Here is a 23,542-nt window from a genome sequence, read left to right as displayed (position 1 = left end):
ATGAACAACAACACTGTGCAATCAATATGTTGGAGGCTGGACTAGGTTTGAGCATTGCATCTGGGGTGTTCACAGCCAGCATGTTCCTAACCAGGCAAGATGTTCCAGCTAAACACAGTGCATCAATCATAGACCACGATCTAGGAGGCCATCTGTCACAATGCCTTGCCATTATCAATAGGCATTCAGTATGATTCTGCTTAAGTGCAACACTGAATAGGCTTCAGTGTGATTCATCTTGGACAAAGTATCTTATCACTAAAGAACTCAACTTGTAGTGAATGATGACAACCTGACTGCACAGTGCCTTATTAATCAAGCCCTTAAGCACCACTTATTGCCCATCTTGTGGGCTAATCCTGACATGACAATTCAGCAACACAATGCACATCTTCGTGCTACTCACACTAAAACAGCCTTCTTGTGAGCGCAGTATTACATACCATGGACAGCCTATTTGACATATATTGACATTTGTCGGGTGAGCAGGTTGACATTCTGCATCTACTGTAGTGGACAGAGATTGAGACACATGCTTGTTGGCATTCAATGAGAGCAATGTGATAGAATCAAACAACTATGCAAGTATGCTGTTCATGCAAAGCATGAGCAGCAGATGTGCAGGTCACATTGCTTTCAGAGGCGGCCACTCATGGTTCTAACCCATAACATTCATAGCAGACTCCATGTTGGTCTACAGAGTTGATAAGAAATGTTAATCACCATAATGAATTTACATGTTATGTCAGTTCAACATAATGGTGCTACAAAAAACAACTAATCAGCAAAATAACAGAATTTATTGCAATTATACTTGATAGCTACATTTGTGCAACATCAACTTTCTACTGTAAAGTTAAGCTCAGCAAATGAAAATTCAAGGGTAAAAACCAAAGAACAAAGCAAATGTCAGATGAAAAAGAATCAAAATTAAAGCAAAAGAAAAATGCTAAAAATCAAACCAGGAACATTTGTTTCTAATCTAATATTGCACATAAAGGGCATCTATTCCAATGCCTTCATTTTAACACAAATCAGGGACATACATCCATTTGCAAATGTGAAACGACAACAGTTGTCTTTGGTGTAATACTGTACATCTGTAACCTACAGTACCAGCTTTATTTGGATATAAAACATTTTGTAATTCAGGTTGTTCAGCTACAATGTGCAGATCTGAGGGATCAAGTGTTTGCAAATCTGTTGTAATTTTTTTCCTAAACTTATTAGAAAAAGATAAAATAATAAAATAATAATAAAAGCTAATAAAAGATAGGTTTTTAGGCAGGTATAAGTCACATCAAGCATGACTTTCCAGTCCATATAAAATAAATTCTACTCTTTTCCATTTAGGAGAAAAAAATCAATGATAAAAAATAAATGTTTTATCTCGCCATGTCACAACAATATCTTAACAGAAGATATTTATGCCCAGAAGACTATTCTTCTTGTGCTCAATAGATAAAAAATAGAATTACAGAAGAAGTACTTATTTTTCAACTGACTCCCTGTATAATTACAATGTTGAATTATTCAGTAAAGTCTGAAAAAGAAGTGTTTTCCAGAATGAAGGTCAACACATGTTTCTAAAGCAGAGCCCACATTTATGGCAAAAAACAGTGACTTTCATGCACACCCCAGTCTCAAAATGTAGGCTAAACTAAAACCACACTAAAACTAAAACCACTAAAAATGCTTATTTACATGTCTGAATTAAAACTGGCATCTCCCGCGTTTTTACACCCACCTGTAAAGTTAAGAGTCTGTACTGGATTCTGTTTCAGCCAAAAGAAAAACACCACACAAATTATGTATGAAAAAGATATTAAAGCTCATTTCGTTTTGTACACATTATAAATGTACTATGCTTATTTTTTACAACATACATTTAGTAGGGTTAAACAATTTTCAACATATAACCTAAAGTTTCCGTCTAATCATTATATACATTTAATAGGACTATAATTACATTAGTTCATGGCAGGAATTCGCACTCTTCTCTAAATGCTATCGATGTGTTAAGGTTTCTTTTTTGTCAATAGCCTTATCAGCTCTCATCAGCAGTTGATCGAGTTATCATTAATCAAGCCACCGTGACACAGTGTAACTATTTTAACATATAACGCAAATCCAGACAGATCCTAAAAACGCCACGAACTTTCATCTGGAACTGCTTGTATAAACCAAGACCTCAAAACACAAAATGGAATTCGTAAAAATCAATGAAAGTCTTTGATAGGAGAGGCAGGGGCAAATCCAAGCATCACCTTAATCTAGCTGTTCTGTGAAGTAGAAACTGGGCGGCTCCGTTACATTGTATTCACTTTTCAAATAAATAGCGCCTGTTGTTTGACACCCTTGCCTACATTTCACACGGAAATGCGCTCCCAGTGGTTTCTCCTGGTACTCGCTCTGAAGTACCAAACGTTCAATGTGAGGAATTCGAAGTTAGACACGGCATATCAGAACAATATAAGTACGTAATATAAATACATTTGGAAAAAAAACTCCCCTATCGTCTACGTGTAACGAAAAAATAAATGACAACATCACATTCATACAAAATAACAATTTGCAAACTTAAAGTAATTTAATCATCTTTCTCTGGCACTCAATGAGCTGCAATCAAGTACTGTGCTAACCTCTAATCCGCATGCATTCTGAGGTATTTAAATCCATTCGTATTAGCCTGCTGAAAATATAATTAAACATGTAGTCTTCCTTATGTGCATTTTACAGTAAATAAAAAACACAATATATTGCCTTTACTTTATCTTAAACATATGAAGTATATCCAAATTAAGTTTATATTAATAATGCGCCTTTTTTGCTAGTTCCATTTCAATGCAAGAAACATAATTCATAAACACCCAAAGTAAATATACAATACCTGAGTAAATTACAACATGCATTTGTAGAAAACTTACCTTCAAATACAATGTTTATTACAAGAAATTGTAAATCCTTACAGAGAGTAGCTGTGGCAAAGAAAACACTCCTTTCTCTTTTCTTGAACTGTGAAATCCTACTCTAATCATAACTGTAAATCTGCACAGTGTGCAATTCCTTGCAACTATTTTCTCATTAAAGACTCCTTCCTTCTGTAGTTTATCATTACTGCTAAACGTCACCCACACCACCATAATCACAATAACTACTCCATTCACGATTCTCAGTTTTACATTGATCAATATTTTTACTAGTTCCACACTATTGAGTGCAATGCACAGTATGGGATGAACGAAGTTAATATATCCCTTAGGTATAACGTGGAAGTTGAGAAAGGTCTGAGCAAATGCTTGCCGTGCAGAGTACTGTAATTGATTGCAGAATCAATTTTATTTCATAGCGTATGGTAGTTTTAAAATGCGTAAGTTAAGAAAGTCTCCTTTTAGTTCCAACTTAAACGACTACCATCTTTATTTAAAGTTTTCCCCTATATACATACAGTACCTTAAAGAAAGACACTACTCACGTCGCTTGTAATTGAACTTCGAGACGCACAGGTGATATAACAATAACTAATAATACTTATAAGATAAAGTTCTAGAAAAAAATACTTGAGCAAACTCAGAACCCGAGATGCTGTTTATTGTCACTGTGCCAAAATATAGGAAAACAACAACAACATAAAAACACCTTAAGAGGTGTTCGGACTTTGCTTACCTTCTGGGAATGGAAGCCAAAATCTCCTCCTGAGACTGTACTCCAAAAACTGAAGAGTAAAAAGAACACTTTTGCAGACGTTTCGCCTCTTTAAAACTCTCCCAAACTGTAACAGATAGTTTTTTTCCAGTCAAGGCTAATGATATCTAGTGTGATCATCGTATTTCCATAGAACAGAAGACGGAGGAGGCAGCGCATGTAGAATAACTAATGCTAAGTGATTTAACCACTATCCCCTTTCCAGCCTGTAGAACTCCACTCGCATACTGAACCTGTGTGCCACTCGCTCTGCTCAGAAGGCTGTCTGTGAGTGACGTCACCAACTTCGCTCAAATCAGCCGCCAGCAGCGCACACTCACACTCCTTGTCTCTCGGGTCTCTAATTGCAAACACATTTCTTGCTGCAAAGAAAAAAAAACCTTAAAAATGGAAACTAAGAAAGAAAACTTTTTTTTTGGGGTGGGTGCACGGATTTGGAAAGGCTGGTATAGTAATATGATGTACTGTCACTTACCTAATCAAAAATATTACACATTTCATAAAACACCGCTCTTTTTTCAACACGTGAAAACATTTACATTCCGTTTTAAAGACTCCTAAAGGATCAATGCGTTTGAACATTTTAAAAAATGTAAAAGAAAATCCTTTCTCCTTCATCTTTATTTTATCTAAGCCAAAAACTCGATACATTCATTCCGTGTCGTGAATAGCGTTTTTCAAAATGCTTTAAATCTCTGTAAAAGTGCAAGGACATATCAGGCTTAAGGGCTTTTGCTTAATGAGTGAGACAGCTTGATGACTAAGCGCTTGTTTACTTTCTCGCTTAAGATAACGTTTTCTTTAAAGCAGTCTTTTCAACAAATCACATCCATGTCCTGCGAGGTTGTTTATTATTGACCGTCTAAACAGTAGATCCCTTTAGGCTATTCTGAGATCTGTGAGCTGAGCCCACTTTGTTTTTTCTACTTAAATCCTGTATCTTTGGATAAGGTTTTCAGTGACCAAACTTGTCTAGAAATTGAGCATTATTTAGCAGTCGCCGCAATTCAAACCAAATAATTAACAATGCTAGATGTGGTTATTTTCTTTTTTGTATTTCTTTTTAAAAAGAAAACAACGTGGTCACTAAATAATTAAGTACGACGATAAAAAGATCTGTAAATCAAAAGATCCACGGTAAGGGTTGTCGTAATCGTTTACTAAAAAGCCTACTGCTGCTCCAGAGCGTGGATATGTGTACCAGTGAAAAATCTCTATGGTTTCTTTTTTTGGCCACCCAGATAGATTTTTCGGGTGCTAAGGTATCTTCAGACCGTTAGACGAAAACTACTACATACTGTATATGCACAAGGAGATTTGTAATTACTTTGTAACCTATATATATGTATAATACTTAGTCTTGTCTGACTTGCCACTGACCTATAGTAAATTGTAAAGCAGTAGTAGTACTGAAAGGTCTACTTCCGTCATAGCTGGAATTGTTAGCATACTAAAATTAATATAATACGTGGTTCATAGTTTTTTTTCATACACACCTGCTTTTTTGGTTTCCTTTTTATTACTGGTATGAACTTTAAGCAACAAGCTGAAACCTGTACTTCATAATTGCAGTATAGAGAAATTCGATTTCTAAGAAACTGCTTTGTTTCCTTGTTTTTGACAAGTAGATGGAAGCATGTTTGGCATGTTTAATTGCTGGATGATGTAATCCCTATGATCAGCACAAGGCATGCACTAAGCAAACTGCTGGTGTACAATGTCAATTGCTATATTTTTTTTACGTTGGATTTCAAAATAATACCGGGCTGCAAAACTATTTCACATGAACACTGCTCTTTATACATGATCTAAAAGTATGGAAAGACACAATGATGCAATGATCTAACATTTTAATAACCACAATTGTTATTGATTACATATTTATTAATACAGTAAATGTAAAGCTTTATACACAATCCATAAGGTAATGTTGTGTGCGGTATTAATGGTTTCTTTCCGTTGGATACCAACCATTAACTATCAGTAAGTAATCATTCATGAGTGAAATATTATAAAAACAAAATCTCCAAATCTGAGACCTTTACTGTGAAGTTTCAGATGTTGTGGTTTCTTATTCAGTTTTTACAACCACTTCTGGGTATGGTGCAGTTCTTTTGGTTTTCTTCAAGTAACCATGTATTAGTCTGCACTGTTTGTTTGTGTTCTTAGGCTGATGGAATCTTTGTATTGACTAAGGCATTAAGTTAGTTCAAAAAGCAAGTTAGAAACATAATTTATGTGTTACTGCTGTCTTTACAGAACTCACAAAACTGCTGATCTAACAAAACGTCAGCTCAATTAAAGTTACACCCTTCTGTAAAACGTGGCCAGATTAAGAACTCCAGAGATGTTTTATTTAAAGCATGTTAATCCAACCATAGGACTGTTTTATGGAAAGCTTTTTTTGTTCAGACGATATCTTCTATTCTCAGACAACCATTACTTTTCAGCCTTTGTTCTGATCAAACCCCTGTTAGGTGAAATAGAAGAATATGTGACATAGTACATGGTCATACTGTGTCACAGTATGTGTATGTGAAATTCTAGATAGACAATGAATAATATTTGGTCTTGTAACTCCTAATGTCAACAAAACTCTTGTACTGTCTTCTTATATAGCTTTTGAAGTGCTGTAGTCCATGCTGAGGAATACATCACTGTTCCCTACCTAGAGCAATATGAAACAGTTATAGGGTCCTTGGCTGAATTACATGAACTGAAAATACAAAATTTGGCATGTCTAGGATCTCAGAGACCATTCCATCATGCAAATATTAGGCCCTTCCAGGTACAGGTTCACAGGTCATGCACAGTGAGTTTAGAACAGAATCATCCATCACAACGAAGTGTGGATCAATGGAATCTACAAAATGTCTCACAATAATGGTTAAGGAATTTTGTGTTCTGGACGAAGTCCAAATCCAGGTAAACACAAGAAAGAAAAATCTGTGTGATCAGGGGAGAGTAAACGAGGAAGTGAGTCAGAGAATATGATTTAGCAAGAAAGGAATAACGAAGGCATTTGTCTCCAGGGAAGCAAACCAGTGACAGAGTGTCAGTGTAGAGAGAAGGAAGGGCTTAAATACCCAGAGTAATGAGGTGGGGGTCTATTAATTAGGGGCAGAGAGTACTGATAAACACCCATAACAGACCTGGTGGACGATTCAGACTGCATGGAAATGTGGCTGGTTACTGTAGCGACCTAGGATTGTGAGTCTATGGTCACACAAGTATTGCACTTCCTAATTGACCATTTCCTGTCCATTACATTTAGTGTGAAATGTAATGTTAATGTTAACTGGAGTCTTTGACCTTATCCCTGCATCATTAAGACATTCCTCTATTGTCTTCTCACAACAGTATCACAGCAGCTGTGTGATTTTGTGTTTCATTTGTCAGTTTAGTAGCTGTTATATTGGTGTGGGAACTTGTGTGCGTCCTGCAGTGGCAGACATCAACCAATATAGGCCATAGGCCTTGCACAATCTCCACTATCTTGCCTATTGATATTTCCACTGGTTTGTTATTGATAACAGATCTGGCAAACCACACTGTTGCATTCAAGGTGGCAGGACCATGAATGTATGTAAAACATTTCAGAGTACCAATGCCTGTGCTCACCATTTTGTTGCTAAGAATGTGACAGTGGTAATCTTTGCGTATTTCAAGCTTATGTCACCTGTCAATTGATTTGCCTTGGTGGATTCTTTATGGATGTTAATGAACTTTAAATATACAGTAGGAGAGATATGGAATGCACAACTACAAATGTGTGCTTACATTTCTCATGATGTCACTAAGTTCAATGAAAGTATTTGCATATTATATGGGAAACATCCTCTGCTAATAATATAAATTAATTTAGCTGATGCTGTATTTTATCATTGATCACCTAAAGTATTCATAGAAGATGTTGGAATATTGATTAGTGTGTGCCTGAATGATAATTTGACTTGCTGTATGCCTGATCTTATCTTCTTACTAGTTCAGACTGATGAAAGACAGGGAAGAGTTGAAAAGAAATGTATTATTCTGTATTTCCAGCATTCCATATTTTCTCCTTGCTCCTTTACCGTATACAGTGACTGATGATTTTCCAGTTCCCAAGGCCAAATATAGGCCAGGAGGAAACTGCTGTCTTCTGCCGAACTCTGCAGGCTTTCCACTTCCTTAAAAGAAACTTTCCACAGGAGTAGCTGCAAGGATCTTTGTGCTTTGTTTATTTGTTTTGGTTCTTTCACCAAAACATGCATGTATGTGTATGCTCTTAACATCCTTATAATTTATTTGTGGAAATTAGAATACATAAAATTACAGAGTAAAATAAAATCTTAACTAATGCACAGTTTTCTTTGGTCGGATTTTTTTACTCATTTATATTGGACAAAAAACGTAAAAAGGAAAGAAAGAAATACAAAAAAAGTTTGCCGTGGGATGTGAATTAATAAATTGTCTTAAGGCCGTTGTTCTAAAACTATGGTACGCGGAGCTCCCCCAGGTGGTATGCCAGATGACCCTGGAAATTTGTTGTGTGCACTGAAAAATGGGGATGGGTTTTCATATTTTCTATTTTAATAAAATTAGTTTATGTGTCAAATATGCAGCCTACTTACTACGATACAGTGCGCTAATACTTGAGTGGACACAAGATCTACTATGTAATTCTATACCATTTTATAGAAATGCGTCCTATGAACCTAAGTGACCAATTGTATTAAAAGGAGTTATCATTAGCAAATAGGGAGATAGGAGAATGTAATTGTAATTAGTAATTGCTTACACTTATATAGCGCTTTTCTGTACACTCCACGCAAAGCGTTTTACAGGTAATGTGGACTCCCCTCCACCACCACCAATGTGCAGCATCCACCTGGATGATGCGACGGCAGCCATAGTGCGCCAGAACGCTCACCACACATCAGCTATCAGTGGGGAGGAGAACAGTGATAGAACAGTGATCAATTCATAGATAGGGGATTATTAGGGGAGGCCATGACTGGTAAAGGCCAATGGGAAATTTGGCCAGGACGCCGGGGTTACACCCCTACTCTTTTCGAGAAACGCACTGAGATTTTTAATTACCACAGAGAGTCAGGACCTCGGTTTTACGTCTCATCCGAAGTATGGCGCCTGTTTACAGTATTGTGTCCCTGTTACTATACTGGGGCATGAGGACCCACATGGACTGCAGGGTGAGCGCCCCCTGCTGGCCCCACTAACACCTCTTCCAGCAGCAACCTTTTTGTTGATTTTGTTGATTTTGGAATACTGTCAATCATGTAGGCACAGGAAAGTGCGATAGATAACAGAAAAATATTTAAGGACTATTCTAGGTTTTGAGAAAAATACACTGAGCATCTCCATGTTTCGCTCCCATGTGCATGAAATAAAAAGTTCTTTCAACTTCTGAGACGGACTGCTGACTGTCTTTTAAGGGGAAACGGGAAAATGCAAGCTTGCGGATTGCTATAGCGTGTAGGTCCCACACTATTGGTGAAGAACGTTGTTTACCGTTGGCAAAAGAACTGACACCTATTACTGTATGTGTAGAGAAAAAGCTGCTAAACAGCTCGACCTGTTGCCCCTTTCAAATGACACAGTCACTCATAGAATTATTGATATGGCGGATGATATCAAAAGTACGCTAAGATGAGCAGATGCTTTTCACAGCAATTAGATGAGTCTGTAGATGTCGTTGATTTTGCCAGTTTGCTCGTCTACATTAGATGTGAGTTTGAGGGTACGTTCCATGAGGACCTTCTGTTCTGTAACCTGCTACCAACAAGAACTACAGGAGAGCACATATTTCAGCTTCTGAATGAATTTATCGAAGAGAATGCCATCGACTGGGAAAAAAAAGCGTCAGAGTTTTTACAGACGGTGCTAAAGTGATGACAAGCTGACACAGCAGTTGTAGTTGCTTTGTAATGTGGCTGGTAAAATTAACCTACCTGGCTGATATATTCTCATGTTTGAATGACCTGAATATGGGACTGCAGGGGCTCTCTTTAACAATTTTTTCCCAGAACTATCTGCACACATATGGTGTGGCACTTGATGCTGCTGTTTGTGATGTCATTGGAAGAACAGATCTCAGAGTATTTTCTAGTTGAGGCCACATCAGAGTGGATCAGGAGCCCCTTTACTGTTGATGTCATAGGAATACCCAAGGATCTGACCTGTGCTGAACAAGAGAAGTTGCTCAAGTTATCATCTGATGTGACATTGATGTCAGAATTGAAACACCAGTCACTATTGGATTTCTGGCTCCAAAGACAGTGAATGCCCAGCCCTCTAATTAAAGGCTGTGCAGTTTTTGATGCCTTTTGCTATTTCCTACCTTTGTGAGAATGTCTTGATTGAAGTGAGAGCAGAAAAGCCTAAGTACTGTACCTCAACAAAATAGATGAGCTTCACGAGCTTGGCCTACCAGTGCCTGATCACTGATACGATCACCAGCCTGAAAAAGTTGTGGAGACGGAGAACATCACCATCATGTATGACATGGCTGTTTACACCGATCGTACCATTGTAGCAAACCAACCGGACATCATCCTCCATGATCGGAGCAAGAAGCAATGTTTTCTCATTGATGTAGATGTTCCAGATGATGAGAATGTCTGTCTTAAGGAGGTCGAAAAATTAAGCAAATACAAGCCCCTTGAGATTCAGATATCGCGCATGTGGAACAGAAAGGCACGTGTGATCCAAGTCATAGTCGGAGCTCTTGGAACTACTCGACTCAGATTTCAAAAGTACCTCGATGAGCTGCCAGGCAAAGTGAGTGCAGCTCAGGTGCAGAAGATCGCTCTCCCTGGAAGAGCCCACATACTCCGCAAAGTCCTGACCATCGGACAATAGCAGGATCTAAGGAATCCAATGGATCCCTGGTCAAAAGCAACCAGCAGAAAAACTGAGAAGATAAAACTTATAATAATAGCAATAATAATGAAACAAAAATAACCCAGGTGAGTTAAAGCTAAAAGTATTAAACATGCTATCCCTTTACATTTGTGGTTTTGTTTTGTCATCTTTTGTTATCGTTAGTTTTGAACAGCTGAAAAGTAACCTTATAATATTCTATTGCCATTTTCATTTTCCGCCTGTGTCAATTATTCCAAAGAAAAAAATTTGAGACAAGGAAAGTCTCATTTACCTGAGCGAACTCTAATGCAATTCCAATAACACTTGCCTGGTTTAAGGTATCTTTATGTTAGTAAACATATATTAAGTAATTTATTCTAGTTAGTGTCATTGTAGTGTAATATAATTGTATAACTCTTTACACAACAGAAACAGCTATAAAGAGTGAACTGTGCTTTTCACACATTAATAAATTTATGTCTTCCATTCAACTTACCTGAATTTATCTTGTTCATTGTGATAACAGGGTTCCCTGTGCCTTTTCTGTTCCCTTGAGTGCTCTGGGATTGAATTGGTCTGGTTGATAGATACTGAGCATGGCAAAATCCGTGCTCAGTAGGTAGACAGTTTTTTTCACACACTGCTTCACTTTGAAAGCTTGCCTTGCCTTCCCCTCAGCTGGTTCTGATAAGAGGTGCTGGTATTTTGTGTTCCGTCTTTGGCTGTTTGGCTTTGTTTTTGCTTTTGAAGCAGCCTGTTACAGATTCACTCTGTTTTATTTTCTGATTTTTTGAGAACATGTTTTTGCTTTACATGTTCTTTGCCTAAACCTTAGCTAAGGAACTTTTAGCTAAAACTCACGCACAGGCAATTTACTTAATTACATGCAGGGGTTGGTGGGCTGGGAACGTCACATCCGATGAAAACTGTGGCTGTATAGCTCACAAGTTTGCTAGCATTGTGGTTTAAACCGCAGTCAAAATTGCATATTTTTACACTTTTTTAAAGTTATTAACATGCTAAATGTTGGTGATGCCATGGACTGGGTGGCCCATTCTGTGCTGAAGCCTATGCATATTACCCAAAGGCTCATTTTTTTCACTACCGATTATAAGGAAAACTTCTCTGTTCAAGACTATAAAAGTTCAGTTTTTTTAACCTGTCAGTGTAGAACATTCAGTTAAGATGCAGAATGTATCTTATTACTCTTCTGTGGATTGACTCCAGAGCACAGTATTCTAAATGAGGGTTTATTATTATGTTATCCTATTTTAACTAAGCTGGCCATGATTTAAATTCTTTATCATCTTTTATCTGTATATCCTAGGATTTTGTATTTTTGTCTGCTTCCCTACATCGTCTAGAAGATGTAAATGATGTGTTAATATACAGTAAGTTTTTTTCTTCAAGGAACCACTTCTAGCTCAACATTTCAACTTTTATATTTATTGTTTATATTTTTATTGCCTGTAATCAAAATCCTGAACCTGTCAAGATGAATTGTAATTTTCCTTGTGTTTTCCCACTTTAGAATTTGGCTTAAATCTTTCTGAAATTCACTTCCACTGAGTTTTGTAAATCTTCCTAATTTAGTATAATCTGCAAACTTGACTAGTTTACCAACTATACCAGAATCTAGATAATTGATATATACTAAGAGAAGAAACAGAAGGCTTCTTCCTTTTTCTATTTATGGCTTTCAGTCTAAACATGAGGGGAGTGCTTGGAAAAGCACTTCAAACTTTTAGCAAGCCTCCCTTTTTATCTGTCTGTGGCAAAGGATCACAATAATAATGATCAATTTAAAAAATCATGCAAACCATGAGATCAGAAATCATACCCATGATGCCCATTTAAAAATGGCTCAATTCTTCCAGTAGATGCACTAAATCTCTTTTAATGCCTGCAACTTAGTGATTTTATTAATTTGTACATTTAAGTTCTGAATTCATAGTATCATTTTGTTGAAATGCAAATTTGTAAATCACTGACGTTGTTATACTGTTCTTAGAATGGTCATAAATAGGTTATACAACAGTGGAACAGCCAAAAGAGCTTGTACTATTTCATTTCTTTTTGACTATAGTTACCTGTTTGTGTCATTGAATTTGTATCTCGAAAGCATGGAACGTTCTTGCATAAAATGAACCTTTGAAAAGTGTACAAAACTTCCTTTTTCTTTGGAAGACTGAGATTAATTGAAAATGATTTTGTTTAAATTCAACAAGACAAACACAAAGCAACACATTTCTTAATTTTTTGTAAGACTGGGGCAATCATAAAAAGTTTCCGATGCTACTCTGATATTACAAAGAGCTTTGTGGGGTTTTGCATTACTGCAGAAGATTAATCTATTGCAATTAATTGACTTAAGATGGCAAGCAGGCAAGCAAAATCTAAAAGCATTTTAGGGTAGGCCATGCTACAACAGGTCAAAGCAAAGTACTGTAGCAGTAAAAGCGTCATATGAGACGTACAATCAAATTTTACAAATACCATGCAGCTAACAAACCACAGATACAAGCAAAGTACCAAGATTTTAAAGTGCAGGCATGGATAGGATGCTTTTGTATTTTGAAAAAGATAAGACTTTATAGGCAAAGTTACTGTACAAAAATCAGGCTTCGTTACAAGTACAACATTTAAATCTGATAAAAAAAGGCACATTAGTAAGAAAAAATCTCATATTACAGCAAAGCTTATAGCAGGTTAAAGGAAAAACTGTAAGAAAAAAGATGAAACACAGATGCCTTCATTAGAATAAACAATGAAACATGACCAGTAGAACACAAGTGGAAAATATGTTGAAGTGGTTTTAACACTATGAAAAGGACATTTTTTACTCACAGTTCTGGGGGTCTAGGACAATCTACTCAGTTTTATTGGGGAAGCTGATACCATGGCTTGGTTCAAGAAATGTCTGGATGAGATCCTTGGGAATTCATTCATAAGTAGCAACCAAATAAAGCAGCAACAGTAGATGGGTGGAATGGCCTCCATCTTGTTACCTTTCTTATATACATGTTCACTTAGTCCTGACGAATGAGAAGACAGGCATTCGACAAATTATATATTTGTATTATATATACATTTCTCAAAAGTAAATGTGTTAAAAGTGGAACAAGTGCCTGAAGGACTGTAATCTTTCTTCATTGTTTATTTTTAATAGCAATTAAAAGTAGAACAATTTATTATCAAATGTATAGCATTTTGATCATAAAATATGATTTATGTTTATATCCTTCATGTGTAAAAGAACATGAAGTCCAACACTTTTTGTTTTCCTGTCCACTTCTTAAAATCAAGGGTATAGATTAGCATTTTGCACAAAAAGCTGACTAAAATGAGACTACAGTAATTTCAGTAGTACAAAGGAGAGGGATAAATATAGTTAATGAAAGCCCTTGCTTGGAGGTAAGGCAGAATCATTAAAGTTTGCACGGCAGCAGCTTCAACAGAAAGCATATGATTACCAGATGGGTTGAAGCTGCTTGTTCACTTAATAAACCAGAGGCCTCTCATCCTACTTCAGATTAATATTTTCACATGTCTGTTGTCATTCTTATGTTCTGTGAATACAGTGGATCATTGTTCCCAGGTAAACCAATAGCAGGTGAAAAGACAATGAGAAAATGATTGCACGATTAAAAGTATGGTGTCTTACTTTTTTCTTTCTCTGATGGTTAGTGTGTATGGTTAGTTTGGGATTGTGTTTACTGAATGCATCAACTGCTACACTAATTTCCTGATTATGTTCACATTGTGCATTGTGAAAACAAGTTTCCTTTCAGGAGAAATGCATTTTTGAGAGCATTTTCACTGCTTCTTAGCTGAGCATGGGTGCCAGAGTTGACTAACTGGATCATTCAGTGTCACCTGTGGATTTTAAACTGTATTGGACCCAATGTTGAGAGCTAGTTTTCCTCTTAGCTCACCATTGACAGCTGTCATGTCCCCCTCCAAGGGCTGCTGGGCCCACCTTCACTTTGTCCTTTAACCTTTCCTTTTTCTTTTCCAGTGGTCTTCTGGCTTCAGATTTTCCTTTTGCCTTTCACACCTCAGCAGATGCTTTTCTGGAGCATTGCTCATTCTCAGCTGTGACTTCAATAGAGTTGTTATGCTTATGGTAACAGAAGCTTGAGGACCTCTTCGCAGTCTTGTTAACTTGTCTGCAGCCTTTGGAGAGTACCTCCCAGAGCCTTGTGCAACAAAGGCCATGGTATCTCTTGACTTTTCCACCTGAGCACGAAGAGTCTGATTTGCCTTTGTTCCTTTTCTCGTTGGTTTCTATCTCTACTTTCTCCAGAATGTGTCAGACAGGAGGGTTGACACATTGAAGAACTGAACCTTGTGTCCCATGTGATATGTTTAGGAAGATCTCTCGTGGATGGTTGAGAGAGGAATCTATATCTTAGCAGTATACCCACCTCACATCCTGGCAGAGGCACCTGGCTATCTGTCACTAAACCCACTACACCCAAAGCTTAAAGTTAGAGTCAAGCTTATCCTATGTTTCACTTTCTACATTCAGCAAGCAGGCTTTGACAGGATATTAAGGACTTTTGTTTTTGGTCTGGCATCACCAACTGTGGCTGTTGCAGGCATAGCTCTCTGATGTTAACAGTCCTCTGCTACTAGACACATTTGTCACTCCCTCTTCGAATGCTGAAGCATTATCTAAGTAGCTCAAAGAGTGTAGCCCTGCATTGAAACCCTCCACTTGAAATCGCCCATGAGGGATTACTTTCTGCTCCCTGGTCCAAACCAGGAGGAGCCCCGGTTCATTTCTCCATGTGTTTCTGTTTCAGAGAATCTGACAGCAGCCTCACAAATCCTCAGGGGGCATGTCTACACATCCAGTTAAACTCTCAGGCTGAAATCCACAGGCTTCATGGCCACTGCCCCTGCAGCTTCCCTAGTTGACATCATTTCATGTTCTTGACCCCTGAGTGGACTGCACTTCCTTCTTGTCCTCTGGGAGAGTCGTGTGTTGGTGTGCCTCAACAACATCATGGTACATTTATGTCATTAACCAGTTGTATTACTGCAGTGACTTGTGAGCTGGGGAAACTTGATACAGGTGATGTCTCCAGTATAAAAGGAGACCATCTTTTCCAGGGATCTCCAACCAGCTGTGATGGAGATGTGATAGTGAACCAGTGTGCTGTCCTCTCCCTCCATGTGCTTCCCACTCTGGTAGTCTCTGGGAAGAGGGGATATATGTCCTGGCACACACCTGGCGAAGGGCACTACTCTGTGCTTTTCTCCTCTGTCAACCCAGAGTTCGCACACAATTACAGTGCATTAAAATCCACTATCACATTAAAATGTTCTTTACCTACCCTGTTCCAGCTGTCTTAAAGCAAAACCTTTATTACAACTCTTTACCTTCCATACCCATCACCATTTTTTAATGGAAATACTGTATATATCCTACAGTCTAAACAAACGTTTACAACAGTACTGTATGTAATAAAATTATTGCATGCAACTAAAAAGATAATATCAGGGATATTGCTAGATTTATAATGTTGTTACTATTGCAAAATAAACACATTGTTCTTTGATACAAGGAATCCAGATCTGTAAAAATGATCAAATTCAAGTCACCTTTCTGTGAAGTCTGACAAGTCTGATTTTTAAAAAATAAATAGGCGATGCCTGTTTTTTAACATCTGACAGATCCAGATGTTCACTATAAGGCTGATACTGTATTCGCTTGGCTTGAGAACATCACACAAATAGATAAACAAACACTCCAGTGTCTGACAGAGTGACGCAATTTGTGTGTTTCCAGGCGTTGTGCAGAGAGTTGTCTTAAAAAATAAAGGATAAGCACACTGGTGGTAAAAATAATGAACAAATTATTTCAGCCATAAGAGGAATAAACTATTGCTCAGTGATGTATATAAAAACGAGATATTCCTATGTAAGTGAACAGAAGCTTTCATGGTATAAGTATAATGGTAATAATTAACTTAAAATTCTGTATATAGACTGAACAAAATAAGACAAATATTTTATATTTGCTCTTCATGGGCACACAAACTAATGAAACTCCGAATTGCCTGAGTTACGTTAATATGAGGTAATATGAGGTAAATTATGTAATGATATTGAGTAGCTGGACAATCTTAAACAAAAACTACATTGCTCACCATTTGTTTAGCTGGAGGTTACTGTATAAGTTTGAAGAGCCAGCTGGACCAGTGACGTGAGCAAATGAAAGCCACTTCCCAAGATGGTCAGTGTTTAATATAGTAAGTATGAATTTAATTTTTTCTAGATTTATCTAGATGCTTACTCTGGTTACGTGTTAGTAATATTGAGACACAATTGTTGAAATTCAAGAGAAAGAGAGCAGTCTTCTGAAATCTTATTTTCATGTCAACACAGTTTCCCATTGAGAAAAAATAAAGCTGGCAAACATCATTCTTCAACATCACAACAAACCAAAGGCCTTTTTTTCTGAAGAGCATGATGAAAAAATAAACATCCAATCCCATTTAAGAATTTCAACTTTACTTTTTTAGCCCCATTGAACTTGATTGTTTTTCATTGTTCATGGAATGCAAAAAACTAGATCGCCTAGTTATATTGGCCCAGTGTAAGCTAAGACTTAATGGGTGAGGAAGAATGTAGCATTTACCTTTTAAGTGTACAAGATAGTAGCTAGTTGTTCTTAATATGCTTTTTCTGCCTAGTGATAGTAATAAAAAATAAATTGCAAGGCACATTATTTGATCTTTTTGATGCTAATTCTATAACCACATAATGTTTAGCTAAAGCTCTATTTGTATTCTTCCTGGTCACTAAATAAATGGTGAATTTTCATTTCTTAAAAATGAAGTAGTCAATCACAAAGAAGTATTTGTAGATAAAAACAGCTCCTAATTTAGAATGAGCTATGTTACCCTGAACTGGCTTTATTAAAACCCATTACCTCTGACATCAGCATTAAGAGGCTGCTCTCATATCTGTATGATTGTAATCTCTCCATGCACATGAATAAAGGACTCTACTGAACCACACCTAACCTGAGTGAAGAATTTTCTTTGACACAGGTCATGGCCAGTGCCATAAAACTTTGTTTGCTCTCATTGGTCAGTGCACATCCTGTTGGGCCAGGGCCTATCATGATGTTGAACTAAGGTGAACCAACCTTTCCATAACATCTGGGAATAAATGTTATAAACAGTATATTCAGTCACAAAATCTCTTTCTTTTCTATAGCATTTTTCTCATTTGAAGACTTCTACAATGTTTGTAGATATTTCTAGAACAAAGATTTTAATAATATACAGTGCATATATTCAGATACATATAAACAGCTAATAATATCACATTTTGTTGAAGTAATGTAGATTAATCAAATTACCTTATATTCGAACTGTAATCTTCACTGCTATAAGTGAAGGAGGCTGAATATCAACAAGATCTGCAAATAAGATATAAATGGTGAAGTTTATTAATTGCGTGTTCATCCCCCAGAGTCTCTACTAGCTTTATATTGTGCTATGGAGTAATTGTGCCTATTTGTAAAAATTACTCCAGTTCTGACAAGTCCATTGGTTATAGTTGATGGAGTATAATCATTAAGCTTTGCCATAAATTTTATATTGGATTCAGTTTTCACCACATTTATGGTAGGTACTTTAAGGGCTCTTGCAATCTGTTCTAAATTATTAAATTACTTATATGGTTTTTAGTAAACATAAAACAGGTGTTTTACATGCTTTCTTGCTTGTGAGAGAGGATGCTGTCATTCAGAAAACTAACAAAAACGTCAGCTTTTTACAATGGCCCAAATCACATTAGATTGGTCAGGGAAACATTCTAAAGGACTGTAGAGATCTAAAACCTGGTTCTTTTTTATTTTAAATATATAGGAATAATCATATGCCTACTCTATCCCATGAAGCTTTCTAATAAGTGTTAAAAACAAACAAATCCTAACTTACAAGAAAGGAAAGGAGAGGACACCTTTTGACCCATCTAGTCAATTTCATAGTAGCTAAATGATCCAAGCATCTTATCCACCCATTTCTTAAAAGAAACCAAGTTATTGGCTTCAACAACATGAATTAGTAGCTTGTACCATACTTCCACAACCCTTTGGGTAAATAAATACCTCCTGATATTGGTTTTAAATGCACTTCCGCATACTGTAGTTTCCACTTGTGCCCTCTTGTTTGTGTTTCACTGTTCATTCTGAAGAAAACTGCTGGGTACTTTGTATTTGAGGATGTGTGTCAGATTCCCTCTTAGTCTTCTCTGTTCAAGAAGAATTCAGTTCCTTTAGCATGTCAATGTAGGACATTCCGTTAAGGCTGGGATATTTCTGGTGACACTTTTCTGGATCATTCCAGAGCACAAAGATTCCCGACCAATATTGTACACAGTATTCTAGATGAGGCTTTACTAATGTGTTATACAATTTTAACATAACATCCCTTGTTTTAAAATTATGTCCATTTAACTATATATCATTGTGTTTTGTCTGCCTTTGTACTTACGTCCCCACATTGTCTAGCAGATGTCAAGATGATTTAAGATGAGACGATGTGTCCTCATAAACACCTGAGTCTTATTTATAAAATGTATGAATGACACCATACAGTGTTAAAACTCCTTAGAACTCCGAATTGAGCTGAATCCTTCTGAAGTGGGGGCTGACCTTTCAGCATATGAAAATGCACTGCTGCTGGAGTGCCTGTGTTACTTTGGACTGGGGGTTTGCCTCATAGACTCAGAGGTCACCAAATCACAGCTGGAGACAAGCTGCGCACACCACACATACTGATCATAATTATTTACATTTATAGAAACCTTCATTTATGCAGGCAACTCAGGAGGAACACCAAGTATTCCAAACCTTCTTTAACACTGAAATTGAGACTTCTCAGAAATCTAAAATGACCGGTCTGAGCTATCTATTTAATTTAAATACAGAGACATGCAACCAGGAAAGAATTGTAAAGCTTTGTACTAATGCATTTAAATACATGCTCAGGGCACATCAGTTGGATCTGTTCAACTTAGATTATATATTTGATTATAAGATAAATGAATCCATTGAAATTATCACATTAAAAAAATGTTAAATATCTATACTGTAGCTAACCTATATGTTCCAAGATGTTTTAGGCTGGTAATGGCTCCATGGCTTTAGACACAGTTTGAATTGGAGGGAAATGAACTTGATAGAGAACAGAGGACTTGAACAGATGTGCACAGAGACGAAAGGTCATTCTTAAAGACCCTTACAAGAAAATCCCTATAGCAATGCCACTTTTTATAGACCATCCCGGGGACAGCAGTCAAGATGTGAGAAATGTCTTCTAGTTGGAGCTAGGTGCAAAAGCTCCAGCAATATGAAACAGTGGGCTTATTTCCTTGAAGAAGCACGCCTCAAATCATCTTGTACAGATGACAAACTATATAACCCACCCAGACATAACATCTCAGTGTCCCAAAGGTCCCATCTGGACAGCATGGCTGCTGCCGTATATTTGGAAATTTTCCCAAGATCTAGTAAAAAAGAAGCTGACAGAATACAGAAAGCTCAAAGCTGTAACAAACTGGGATGTGTTTTTCCTTTTTTTTATTTGTAAACGTACTGCGCCTTTATCATTTTATAGATTTTATATATTTTAAGTAATTTGTTACATTTTAAAGAAAATGGTTAAGAATATATTATAATATATAATTATATATTATAAGTACTTATACAATTCAGAACAGAAAAATAATATTAAAAATCTTAATATTTTGTAATGCTGTTCTTACATGTATCATAATTATTTATAGTATTTACACAATTTATGCAATTCAGTTGTACAGTAGTTTAAGGGAAATGACTATTTTTGTCCCGTAACATACTGTAGAAGATCAACAGGAGACCATTCAGGTACTCAAAGTCCTGAAGAGCATTGAACGAATTAACTCAGGGAACGTCTTCAAGATCAACAACAATAACAAGGACATTGGAAACACAAGGGAAAAGAAATGGAAACTACTTTTGGAGCTTTTAAGTCAGGAAACAGGAGCCCCTTCTTTATACAGAGGTTAGTGGGAGTCTAATTCTTCTATCTGAAGAAGCTTTAAAATATTGATGGAATTTTTTTTTTTAACTAAGATATGAACAACCAAACACTAAAAATGGACCACACTTTGTTATAATAGTTCAAGGGGGGAGCTGTGCCAGCTTTCATTGGCTGCAAAGGAACAAGTAAAGGGTAATTCCATATTGAAAACTGGAAAAACATGAAAACATGATGTTTTGGCTGTCGAGCCTTCTACAGGTGTCAACTTGAAAATGAGTTAAAAATTGGTAAGATTTTGTGAAAAGCTTAAACTTTGCTTTGAAGAGAAATGCCTAACCTGATAACATAATCAACAAAATGATTCCCTGCTAATGAATGTATTTAAGAAACTTCATTGTTTATTTTAAGAATACTTCTTACAGTACTAGATGATAAATTTAGAATGAAAATTCTTTTTGCCACAGTACAGTGGGTAACAATTAATAGAACGACTTGTTTTATATAATATGTCCACAACAACCAGCAACTTTCAAAATAAAACACAGTAGCTGTTTTGGAGCTCAGATTAATTTGGAGAGTCACATTACCAAACAATTGTGAGACCAAAAGATACTAATTTTTATTAAAATAAAACTTTTACTGCAAGAAATGCAAGGAAAAGTTACAATTCTAAAACATTCATCTCATAATCTATCATATAGTGTCATATACATTTTTGGAAAAGCCCATTTATTACTAATATCTTTAAAAATTTCATCACATATCCCTATATGACTGCAATATGATTCCAAAGTTGTTTTTTAAAAGGCAACATACAAGTTTGCATGAAACCCATAGAATGTGCCTTATTTCTTTTATTTGCATGGTGTTTGCTTGCAAAAGTGCAGAACTTCACATCAATTCTATGTTTTGGACTGTATATATTTTCTACGTCTGCATTTTTGTCTGCTTAATTTATATATACTGTATATATTTCATCAACCTTATTAGTTTAAAGAGCACATGAACAACAAAAAATAAGTAACCTGCATCATAGAGGAAAAACTCTTAAATATGAAAAATGGTTAAAGTACCTTTAAAAAATGGAAACCTTTTACAATGATAGAGGAATGAAGCCAGGATCAAAGCTCTCAGTGTGCACCTCTCAGACTAGTCAATGGGAATGGAAAAGCCATTATTCAAAAACAAAAAAGGCCCCATTATTTTGCAAAGAACTAAAAGCTGCTTGACATGAGGAACCAATTACCATCTTTTCCTTTTCCCCCCTCATCCCCTCCTTCCCACCAGCCTTGGAAAAAGAAAAGTATTACTTACATAGTGAGCATCAGTCACAGTTTAATGCCTTTATGATATAGTGTTTATAGAAACCTGTGTTAACATAGTTTATTCATGATGAGGGTCTTGCGTGACATTGCTTTTCAAAAGTAGAACTGAGCTATTTTAAGTAGTCAAGGTCATGTTCTAACAGTTTAATGACTGTGGTTGTTCAGTTCAAAACAAAACATTACAAGACAATTTTCAGTCAATGAAGCCACCCAGTTTTAGTTTGCAAAAACCTTTAATTTCTCCCTCACATATAGTGCAGACATAACTGTGGATGTATTTCATGATCACAGTTGTGCTTTATTACAAATGACACGGAATGGTAGCTGTGATGTATCACCTTATTGACTTCTTGGAATGTACTGCACTCCTATGCCAATTGGCATGATGTAAAAGATAACAATCAATTCACACTTCACCGTGAACGCATTATAACACCTTGACAGGCCACAGAAAAATACCACCAAATCTGGGTTCTAGATTCACACAATTTCATCCAAAAACAGTTTAAAAAAAGTTTTAAAAGAAAGTTTAAAAATAAAATGATCTTCATAACTAGGCCAGATCTAATTGAGACTATATAGTCTGCTTTGTACTGATTTTGTATTTGGGAGTTCACATTTTTCTTTAGGTTCTTAAAAAGTTCTTCAATCTATGTTTTAAAATATAAAATTTCCTGTTGCTCAAAATCTATGATGATAATTTGTACAATTCTGTTGTGGGATGTTTAACAGTTTTACATTAATACTGCACATTTCACATATCAAAACGTGTTGTACAGGTGTACATAAAAAGGTGTAATAATAAGAACATAAACAAAGCCAATATCTGCAAATCAATTATCAATAAAATTGTAAACATAAGCTTATTATGAATAAATGTAATTTATTATGATAATTACATTATAAGTAAATTAGAAAAAATGGTTTGAAACATCTTTCCTCTAGGTTATTTTGAACAATATTTTTAATCAAATAAGTGACAATAAACAGGTGATTATTTTTAAAGAATTAATAAAAACACAATGCTCACCTACTATAACACTATTCATTAAAACAGTCTAAAATGAAAACAAAATGCTGAAATAGCCTTTCCTCAGGATGTCCCTGTGGAGACCAGGTCTCATATTCTCACCACAGGTATTTCCTGGAAGATTCCTGCTAGCCTAAACATTTGTTATAAACCTTTCACTAGTCCTCAGTTTACATAGTCATGTTTTCTTGGTACTATCTGTGATGCCAAAATGCGTCAAATTTCAAGTGAAAAAAACATATTGTTTAATCAATAACAAAAATAACTAAAATAAATGTAATAATTTCAGAAAAAATATATGTATATTAAAATAAAGTTCTTACATTTACAAAATAAATCAAATATTGCAACAATGGTAAACAGTATATTTTAACAGTATAATAAAGGGTTTGTTCTCTTTGTCAAAGATTTTCATTTCAGTGGTTCTTTTCATAGTTCTTGATTGTTAGATTACATGATGCATGGCAAGCTAAGGACTTTTATACAACTTAAATTGTATGTTTTGTGAATGTAGTATTCTTTGAAATGTTCTTAAACAGCAAAACATAGATACAGTGTCAAGAAATAATGAA

The 23,542-nt window shown here is 36.0% G+C and overlaps 1 protein-coding gene across 1 annotated transcript in view; it reads right to left on the bottom strand.

Annotated features, from left to right (window-relative positions):
* Window positions 1-3,935, bottom strand: part of lpar1 (lysophosphatidic acid receptor 1) — a 57,340-nt gene extending 53,405 nt beyond the window's left edge. The window contains exon 1 of the mRNA XM_088911278.1: window positions 3,667-3,935. The gene's annotated coding sequence lies outside the window, so the exon portion shown is untranslated. The remainder of the gene's footprint in view (window positions 1-3,666) is intronic.
* Between the last annotated feature and the right edge of the window lie 19,607 nt (window positions 3,936-23,542).

Source organism: Atractosteus spatula, chromosome 3, assembly GCF_055471065.1.
Source record: "Atractosteus spatula isolate fAtrSpa1 chromosome 3, fAtrSpa1.hap1, whole genome shotgun sequence".
NCBI lineage: Eukaryota > Metazoa > Chordata > Actinopteri > Semionotiformes > Lepisosteidae > Atractosteus > Atractosteus spatula.
This window is presented reverse-complemented; position numbering and strand designations above follow the sequence as displayed.